Below are 9,615 nucleotides of genomic sequence, written 5' to 3'. Positions count from 1 at the left end.
TAAATTCCTGAGAGGCCTTCTCTAACTCCAATTGTTAATAAGCATGACTCATATAAAGCTTCGTGTAGGCGGTTCCACCTGCCAGCTTAGCATACAGGTCTTCAATTTTTGATATAGGGTGTCTGTCCAGCTTATCCACTTTATTAGCAGTCAATTTGTAGTCTCCAAAAATTCGAATGCTTTGGTCAGGTTTCAGTATGGGGACTATTGTGCTGCCCATTCTGAGAACTGCACAGGTTGAATAACTCCCAGCTTCTCTAATCTGTCCAATTCAGTGTCTACCTTTTCCTGCATTGCATAAGGTACTGGTCTTGCTTTCATAAATCGGAGGGGTAGTGTCTGGATCAACATGAATTTTTGCTAAGATAAAAGCAGCCTTAAACTAGCTTATATTTCACCTCTTTTCTATTTTTACTTAATTCTGTAGAAGAGTCTTATGGACTCGAAACGTTAACTGTGTTCCTCTCCACAGATGCTCCCAGACCTGTTGAGTTTTTCCAGGTATTTTTATTTTTGTTATGAATTTTTGCTTGTAGTCCCTGGATCTTCCCGAGTTCATCATGGAAAACTGAGGCATATTTTTGTAATAGCTGAGTTAACCCACTGGTTCTCAATTGGAAGATCTCAGTCCAGTTCAATTTAATTTCTTTCAGCCAGTTATGTCTGAGGAGACTTGGCCCCTCACCTGCTCCCACCATCAAGGGTAATTTTACTGATTGATTCCCATACTGTACAGTAACCCTGCTTATGCCTTTGATTTTGATGTCTTCTCTCATGTAAGTTTTCAATTTGGCATCTGTTTCTTCCAAATTTAATTTACATTCTCCATAATTCGGGTATTTGAAGGCATGCTCACCTATTATCATAGTGGAAACTCCTGTACCCACCTCCATTCTGATAGGCCTATCATTCACCCTCACCATTACATAGATAGGTTCTGTTCTTCCTACCTTTAAATTATACAAACAAATAAACCTGTTCTACGTTAGGATCTCACGGGGTTTTTGCTTTTGATTGAAAATCTGCCTGATTCTATCCTTGCAATGTCTCATGAGGTGTCTGTTTCAATTACATTAAAAACAATCGATTTATAAAAATTTCCATTCATTACAAGGTTGTCTGCTTCCACCTCTGTCACCGTTATTCCATGTTTCCGCTGCTAAGTCATTTCTTTTTATTTGTCTGCAAGCAGTGGCTTCTCATCAGAGCTGTGCATTTTCACGCCCTTTTTTGGCTGGAGCTCCCCACCCAAAGTGGAGGACGGCGCCATTTTGTGCTCCATGTATGGCTTTTGAGTTCCTCGCTGCGCTTTCCATGGCCAGTGCTAATTCTAGCGCCTTCTGAAAATCCAAATTTGTTTCAGACTGTAATCTCTTCTGAATCGTATCTTCATTTGTACTGCACACCAAACGATCTCTAAGCATATAATTTATAAATGTACCAAACTCGCAATATTCTGTTAACTATTTCAGACTTGCTGCGTAACAAACATGTCTTCCCTGGGGCTCTATTTCTTGAATTAAATTTGTACCATTGTATCATTACTGAAGGCTTGAGCCAGTAATGACTCTTCACAATGCACACTAAGTCATCAAAACTTTTTGAATCCGTGGCACTGGGTGCCATCAAGCTTCGAATCAATCCATATGTCTTACTCCTACATGTGGATAAGAGGATTGCTCGCCCCTTCTCCTCCCCCGCAATGTCATTAGCTTGGAAAAAGAATGCAAGGCGTTCAACATAATGAGACCGATCGTCCGTGGTTGGGTCAAAAGAATCGACTCTTCCAAACTGCGGCATGCTTAGAGGGGACTGTTTCGATGATTAGGATGGAAATACAACTTACTACTACCTTGCGAGATATGGCCCGATCTCAGTTCACTTGATTTCCTTCCTCGCTTTTTCTTGCTTTTTCCTCATTGCCAGTTAGTTGGATCCTGGTCCTTAGTTTAGTTGTACTAATGGATCTGGGCTGCGTGCTTGTTTTGGATGACTGAGTCGGTACCATAGACAGAGTAGATCAGCAGATAGTTCTTATGTAGAACGCATTCTATTTATTTACTGAGGAAGTCAGCAGTTACACTTGTGTGCTTACAACCCAAACCCTATCTTTACATTAAAGACTCTAACTCCAGACTACTCTGACTGAATATGTAACGGTATTAGAGTTGAATAAAGGCAACTACAGAGGCATGAGGGAGGAGCTGGCCAGAATTGACTGGGAGATGAGCCTAGCAGGAAAGACAGTGGAACAGCAATGGCAGGAGTTTCTGGGAGTAATTTGGGGGAGACAGCAAAAATTCATCCCTAGGAAGAAGAAGCATACTAAAGGGAGGATGAGGCAACCATGGCTGACAAGGGAAGTCAAGGACAGCATAAAAGCTAAGGAGAAAGCATACAATGTGGCGAAGAGCAGCGGGAAACCAGGGGATTGGGAAGCCTACAAAGACCAACAGAGGACAACTAAAAAAGAAATAAAGAGGGAGAAGATTAAATATGAGGGTAAACTAGCCAGTAACATAAAAGAAGATTGCAAGAGTTTTTTTAGATATATAAAGGGTAAGAGAGAGGCAAAAGTGGACATTGTGCCGCTGGAAAATGATGCTGGAGAAGTAGTAGTGGGGAACAAAGAAATGGCGGAGGAACTGAATAGGTACTTTGCGTCAATCTTCACAGTGGAAGACACGAGTGACATCCCCAAAGTTCAAGAGAGTCGGGGGGCAGAGGTGAGTATGATGGCCATTACCAAGGAGAAGGTGCTAAGAAAACTGAAAGGTCTGAAGGTAGATAAATCACCTGGACCAGATGGATTACACCCCAGAGTTCTGAAGGAGATAGCTGAAGAAATAGTGGAGGCGTTAGTGGTGATCTTTCAGGAATCACTGGAGTCAGGGAGGGTCCCAGAGGACTGGAAAATCGCTAATGTAATCCCTCTGTTTAAGAAGGGAGTGAGGCAAAAGACGGGAAATTACAGGCCGATTAGCTTGACCTCGGTCGTTGGTAAGATTTTAGAGTCCATTATTAAGGATGAGATTTCAGAATACTTGGAAGTGCATGGTAAAATCGGGCAAAGTCAGCATGGTTTCATCAAGGGGAGGTCATGCCTGAAAAAACTGTTAGAATTCTTTGAGGAGGTAACGAGTAGGTTAGACAAAGGAGAGCCAATGGATGTTATCTACTTGGACTTCCAGAAGGCCTTTGACAAAGTGCTGCACAGGAGGCTGCTCAGTAAGATAAGAGCCCATGGTGTTAGAGGCAAGGTACTAGCATGGATAGAAAATTGACTGTCTGGCAGGAGGCAGAGAGTGGGGATAAGGGGGTCTTTCTCAGGATGGCGGCTGGTGACTAGTGGAGTTCCGCAGGGGTCAGTGTTGGGACCACAACTTTTCACTTTATACATTAATGACCCAGATGAAGGAACTGAGGGCATCCTGGCTAAGTTTGCAGATGATATAAAGATAGGTGGAGGGACAGGTGGTATTGAGGAGGCGGAGAGGCTGCAGAAGGATTTGGACAGGTTAGGAGAATGGGCAAAGAAGTGGCAGATGGAATACAACGTGGGGAAGTGTAAGGTCATGCACTTTGGTAGGAAGAATAGAGGCATGGGTTATTTTCTAAATGGGGAGAGAATTCAGAAATCTGGATTACAAAGGGTCTTGGGAGTCCTAGTCCAGGATTCTCTTAAAGTTAACTTGCAGGTTGAGTCGGTAGTTAGGAAGGCAAATGCAATGTTGGCATTTATTTCGAGAGGACTAGAATATAAAAGCAGGGATGTGCTGCTGAGGCTTTATAAGGCTCTGGTCAGACCACATTTAGATAATTGTGAGCAATTTTGGGCCCCGTATCTCAGGAAGGATGTGCTGGCCCTGGAGAGGGTCCATAGGAGGTTCATGAGAATGATCCCAGGAATGAAAGGCTGAACATATGAGGAACATTTGAGGACTCTGGGTCTATACTCGATGGAGTTTAGAAGGATGAGGGGGGATTTGATTGAAACTTACAGAATACTGAAAGGCCTGGATAGAGTGGACGTGGGGAAGATGTTTCCATTAGTAGGAGAGACTAGGACCTGAGGGCACAGCCTCAGAGTAAAGGGAAGACCCTTTAGAACAGAGATGAGGAGAAACCTCTTTAGCCAGAGAGTGGTGAATCTATGGAATTCATTGCCACAGAAGGCTGTGGAGGCCAGGTCATTGAGTGTATTTAAGACTGAGATAGATAGGTTCTTGATTGGAAAGGGGATCAGAGATTACGGGGAGAAGGCGGGAGAATGGGGTTGAGAAGCTTATCAGCCATGATTGAATAGCGGAGCAGACTCGATAGGCCGATTGGCCTAATTTCTGCTCCTATGTCTTATGGTCTTATGAATACTAACTGCGCTATCCTGCCAATGGATACTGAAATCATGTGATCTTCCAATATAACATTCTTATTAAAGGTATTTTACACATTAGACTACCACAGTGGGTGAATTCTAGGGGACAAGTGATATCCAGTGAAGAGATAGCTACTCACCCCTTTAGATGACCCTGTGACAGAGGCACAGAGGTGCTACAACCGAAGTCATCTGCACACAAGAATCACCATCGAGCAAATCATCAGGCTTCTGATAATGCGGTTCCAATGCCTGGTCCAGTTGGGTAACACCCTGCAGTACACCATATTTCTTGATGCCTGCATTTGGAAAATTGCCCCCAAATCCTTGGATTATCTATTCTTCCTGGTATAGCAAGATTTATCCTTAACATGCTGCATAGATTATTAATACATAGTAAATGAATCAATTTCGTGCAAATACAATGCACAAATGTAAGAGCTATACTAAAATATTACTGTCTCACAAAGAAGATATACTGGTGTTGCCATGTTGCCTTGATTAAAATTGAGTCCTCTGTAATTATGTCTTCTCATTCTTTCCTAATCATTTAATTTAATGAAGTCTCCTGTTACCAGTCCGTTACTTTGTGCCAATAAAAATGTAAGTGACAAGGATAAATACATCTGAATTCAAAGGAATATGTGTAATTCAATATCGCTTTCTAAAATTATTACATCTTACTTGCTCAACTAACTTTAATTCAGTGGAGGTATGCCACAGATGGTGACTGAATTATGTTAGATATTTTAACTGTCTTCTTAAACCCTCTCTTCTATCCATTTTATCTGCTTTCCAACAATAAGAACGAGGACCTCATGGACTTTTTTGTTACTAAGATTGAGACCATCCAAACAGCTGCCTCTACTGCGTCCATCCCTCCACTATCCCAGCTGGCTAAAGCCCCTCCCCCAGTCCTGAACTCTCATCTTTCTCTAGTATTCTCCTGTCTCCCCTCGTGCTCTCTCTGAGCTCATCTCATTCACAAGACCCATCTCCTACACCGTCACTCCTATTCCCATTAAACTGCTGACCATCCAATATCCCCCTGGTCCCCAGGCCAGCTAATATTTCCCTCTTCACTTGTTGTCCCTCTCTGCTTTAAATCTACCGTCATCACCCGCTCCTCAATAAAACCAATGCTAACCAACATGCTTGCAATGTGGTTGACTCTTAACTACCCTCTGAAATGGCCTAGCAAGCCATTCAGTTGTATCAAACTGCTAAAAAGTCAGTATTAAGGAATGAAACTGGACAGACCACCCGGCATTGACCTAGGCATCAGAAATGACAACGGCAAATTCAGCCCTGTCCACGTTGCAAATTCCTCCTTACTTACACCTGGGGGCTTGCGCCAAAATTGGGAGAGCTGTCCCACAGACTAGTCAAGCAACAGCCCGACAACGTCAAACTCACAGACTCATATCTTACAGACAATGTCCCAGATACCACCATCACCATCCCTGGGTATGTCCTGTTCCACTGACAGGACAGACCCACCAGAGGTGGCTTCGCGGTGATATACAGTCAGGATGTCCTCAACATCGACTCCAGACCCCATGAGGTCTCATGATATCAGGTCAAACAAGGGCAAGGAAACCTCCTGCTGATTACCACCTACTGCATGCCCCCCACACCCCATCCTCCACCTCAGCTGATGAATCAGCGCTCCTCTATGCTGAACACCACTTGGAGGAAGCACTGATGGTGGCAAGGCAAGAATGGAATCTGGGTGGGGAATTCAATGTCCATCACCAAGAGTGGCTCGGTAGCACCACTACTGACCAAGCTGGCCGAGTCCTAAAGGACATAGCTGCTAGACTATATCTCCGGCAGATGGTGAGGGAACCAACAAGAGGGGAAAACGTACTTAACCTCATCCTCACCAATCTACCTGTTCCCGATGCATCTGTCCATGACAGTATTGGTAGGAGTGACCACCGCACAGTACTTGTGGAGACAAAGTTCCATCATAACACTGAAGATATCCTCCATCGTATTGTGTGGCACCACCACTGTGCTAAATGGGATAGATTTCAAACAGATCTAGCACAAAACTGGGCATCCATGAGGTGCTGTGGGCCATCAGCAGCAGCAGAATTGTACTCAAACACAATCTGTAACCTCATGGACCAGCATATCCCCCACTGTACCATTACCATCAAGTCGGGGTTCACTCCTGGTCAAATGAAGAGTGCAAGAGGGCATGCAGGAGGGCATGCAACAGGCATACCTAAAAATGAGGTGTCAACCTGGTGAATCTACAATTCAGGACTACTACCATGGCAAACAGCAAAAGCAGCATGTTATAGACAGAGCTAAGTGATCCAAAAACCAAAGGATCAGATCTAAGCTCTGTAGTCCTGCCACTTCCAGTCATGTATGGTGGTGGACAATTAAACAACTAATGCGAGGAGGAGGCTCCACAAACATCCCCATCCTCAATGATGGGGGAGCCCAGCACATCAGTGCAAAAAACAAGATTGAAGCATTTGCAACAATGTCCAGCCAGAAGTGCCAAGTGGATGATCCATCTCGGCCTCCTCCTCCTCCTTACCATCTTCAGCCAATTCGATTCACTCCATGTGAAATCAAGAAATGGCTGAAGGCACTGGATACTGCAAAGGCTATGGGCCCTGACAATATTCCAGCAATAGTACTGAAGACTTGTGCTGCAGAACTAGCTGCATCCTTAGCCAACCTGTCCCAGTACAGCTACAATACTGGCATCTAAATGGCTATGTGGAAAATTGTCCAGGTGTGTCCTGTCCACAAAAAGCAGGACAAATCCAGTCTGGCCAATTACCGCCCCATCAGTCTACTCTTGATCATTAGCAAAGTGATGGAAGGGATTGTCAATGCTGCTATCAAGCGGCACCTATCCAACAATAACCTGCTCACTGTTGCTCAGCTCGGGTTCCGCAAGGGTCACTCAGCCCCTGGCCTCATTACAGCCTTAGTCTAAACATGAACAAAATAGCTGAACTTCAGAGGTGAGGTGGGAGTGACTGCTCTTTACATCAAGGCAGCATCAAGGAGCCCTAGCAAAATTGGAGTCAATGGGAATCAGGGGGAAGACTCTAGGTTGGTTGGAGTCATACCTAGCACAAAGGAAGATGGTTGTGGTTGATGTAGGTCAATCACCTCAATTCCAGGACACCACTGCAGGAGTTCCTCAGGGTAGTGTCCTAGGGTCAACCATCTTCAGCTGCTTCATTAATGACCTTCCTTTTATCATAAAATCAGAAGTGGGGATGTTCACTGATGATTGCACAATGTTCAGCACCATTCATGACTCCTCAGATACTGAAGCAGTCTATGTCCATATGCTGCAAGACTTGGACAATATTCAGGCTTTGGATAATAAGTGGCAAGTAACATTTGCACCATCCAAGTGCCAGGCAATGACCATCTCCAACAAGAGAGAATCCAACCATCTCCCCTTGACATTCAATGGCATTACCATCACTGAATCCCCCATTATCAACATCCTGGGGTTACCATTGACCAGAAGCTGAACTCGACTAGCCATATAAATACTGTGGCTACAAGAGCAGGTCAGAGGCTGGAGAGTAACTCACCTCATAACACCCCAAAGCCTGTCTACCATCTACAAGGCACAAGTCAAGAGTGTGATGGAATACTCTCCACTTGCCTGGATGAGTCCAGCTCCAACAACACTCAAGAAGCTCGGCACCATCCAGGACAAAGCAGCCTGCTTGATTGGCACCCCATACACCACATTCAATATCTACTCCCTCCACCACAAATGCACAGTGGCAGCAGTGTGAACCATTTACAAGATGCACTGCAGCAACTCACCAAGGCTCCTTTGACAGCACTTTCCAAACCCGTGACCTCTACCACCTAGAAAGACAAGAGGAGCAAATGCATGGGAACACCACCACCTGCAAGTTCGCTTCCAAGCTACACACCATCCTGACTTGGAAATATATTGCTTATTCTTCACTATCACTGGGTCAAAATCCTGGGACTACCTCCCTAACAGGACTGTGGGTGCACCACATGGACTGCAGAGATTCAAGAAGGCAGCTCACCACCACCTTCTCAAGAGCAATTAGAGATGGGCAATAAATGCTGGCCCAATCAGTGACGCCCACATCTCATGAATGAATAAAAAAAAACAATATTGTTAGCGCCTGGCACTGCTTAAAGCTGGCATGCACCTCCTAGAGAGAAGGTGCATTGTGGCTGCTGGTGGTGCTGAGATAATTATGAAGATCATGAAGTGGAAGAGCCAACAGTAGCTAACCATGGGAGAGTGCATGCATCACTGCTTTTGAATGCTGCAAGGGAAGTCTTAGTGGAAGAGGTGGAATGGAGGAGAGATCTCCTCTACCCTCAGGGGGGCTGGTGGCCCTCCAGACACATGCTCAGAGGGCAGCGGCAAGAGTTAGTGAGGTCAGTGCCAGGAGTGTAGTCCCAAGGACTTAGTTGCAGTATAGGAAGAAGTTTAATGATTTCACAGGAGTTGTCAAGGTCAAAGAGTGCACCTTCAAATGCCATATCCTACCCTCAATTCTAACCTCACACATATACCTCCATCACCCATCTGTGAACAATCTCTATCTTTCAGGACACACACATCACACTCAAATGCTTTTCCTAACCCTCACACACTTAGCACCCAGATCTTAAAACTTCCACAACCTGGTAGCTATTCACCATGACAGCCTCATCTCTACACTTATTGATGAATTTTGTTCTTTCTTGCAGGTTAAGGCTGCATTCAACTCAAGGAAATAGGAAAGAACGAGAAGGGAAGAGGTGCTTCTGTAAATTCTAACCCCCATGGAGGAAACAGTGCTAGCAATTATGAGAGGGGCCATTACTGAGGCTAAGGCCATCAATGGGGCTGAAGTCATTGAAGATGAGGGAGTCCACATACCTAATTTTCCTCCTCTCATTCCACTTCTCCCTCATCCCACAATCTCATCTGTTGCAAGATGGTGTAAGCATACATTTCTTATTTGTTCCTCTCCTCTCACCACAGTCCAACTCTTTTTCTTTTTTCATTTCAGATACTCAAGAATTTGAACCTGCCTAGCCAGAAGAAAGGATACCATCAATCAATTTTTACGGTCACAGGCACCAGCTCAGATACTGACACCGCACATAATTTAGAGGATAGGATAGGATGGAGGCATGATCTGCACGTGATGAGACACTGGGTACAAGTGCCTAGGAGCCAGAGTGGGCAGATGCTGGCTTGTTGCAAG

Source organism: Cetorhinus maximus, chromosome 22 (genome assembly GCF_964194155.1).
Source record: "Cetorhinus maximus chromosome 22, sCetMax3.hap1.1, whole genome shotgun sequence".
Lineage (NCBI taxonomy): Eukaryota > Metazoa > Chordata > Chondrichthyes > Lamniformes > Cetorhinidae > Cetorhinus > Cetorhinus maximus.
The sequence above is the reverse complement of the archived record's forward strand: the minus strand, read 5'-3'. Positions refer to the sequence as shown.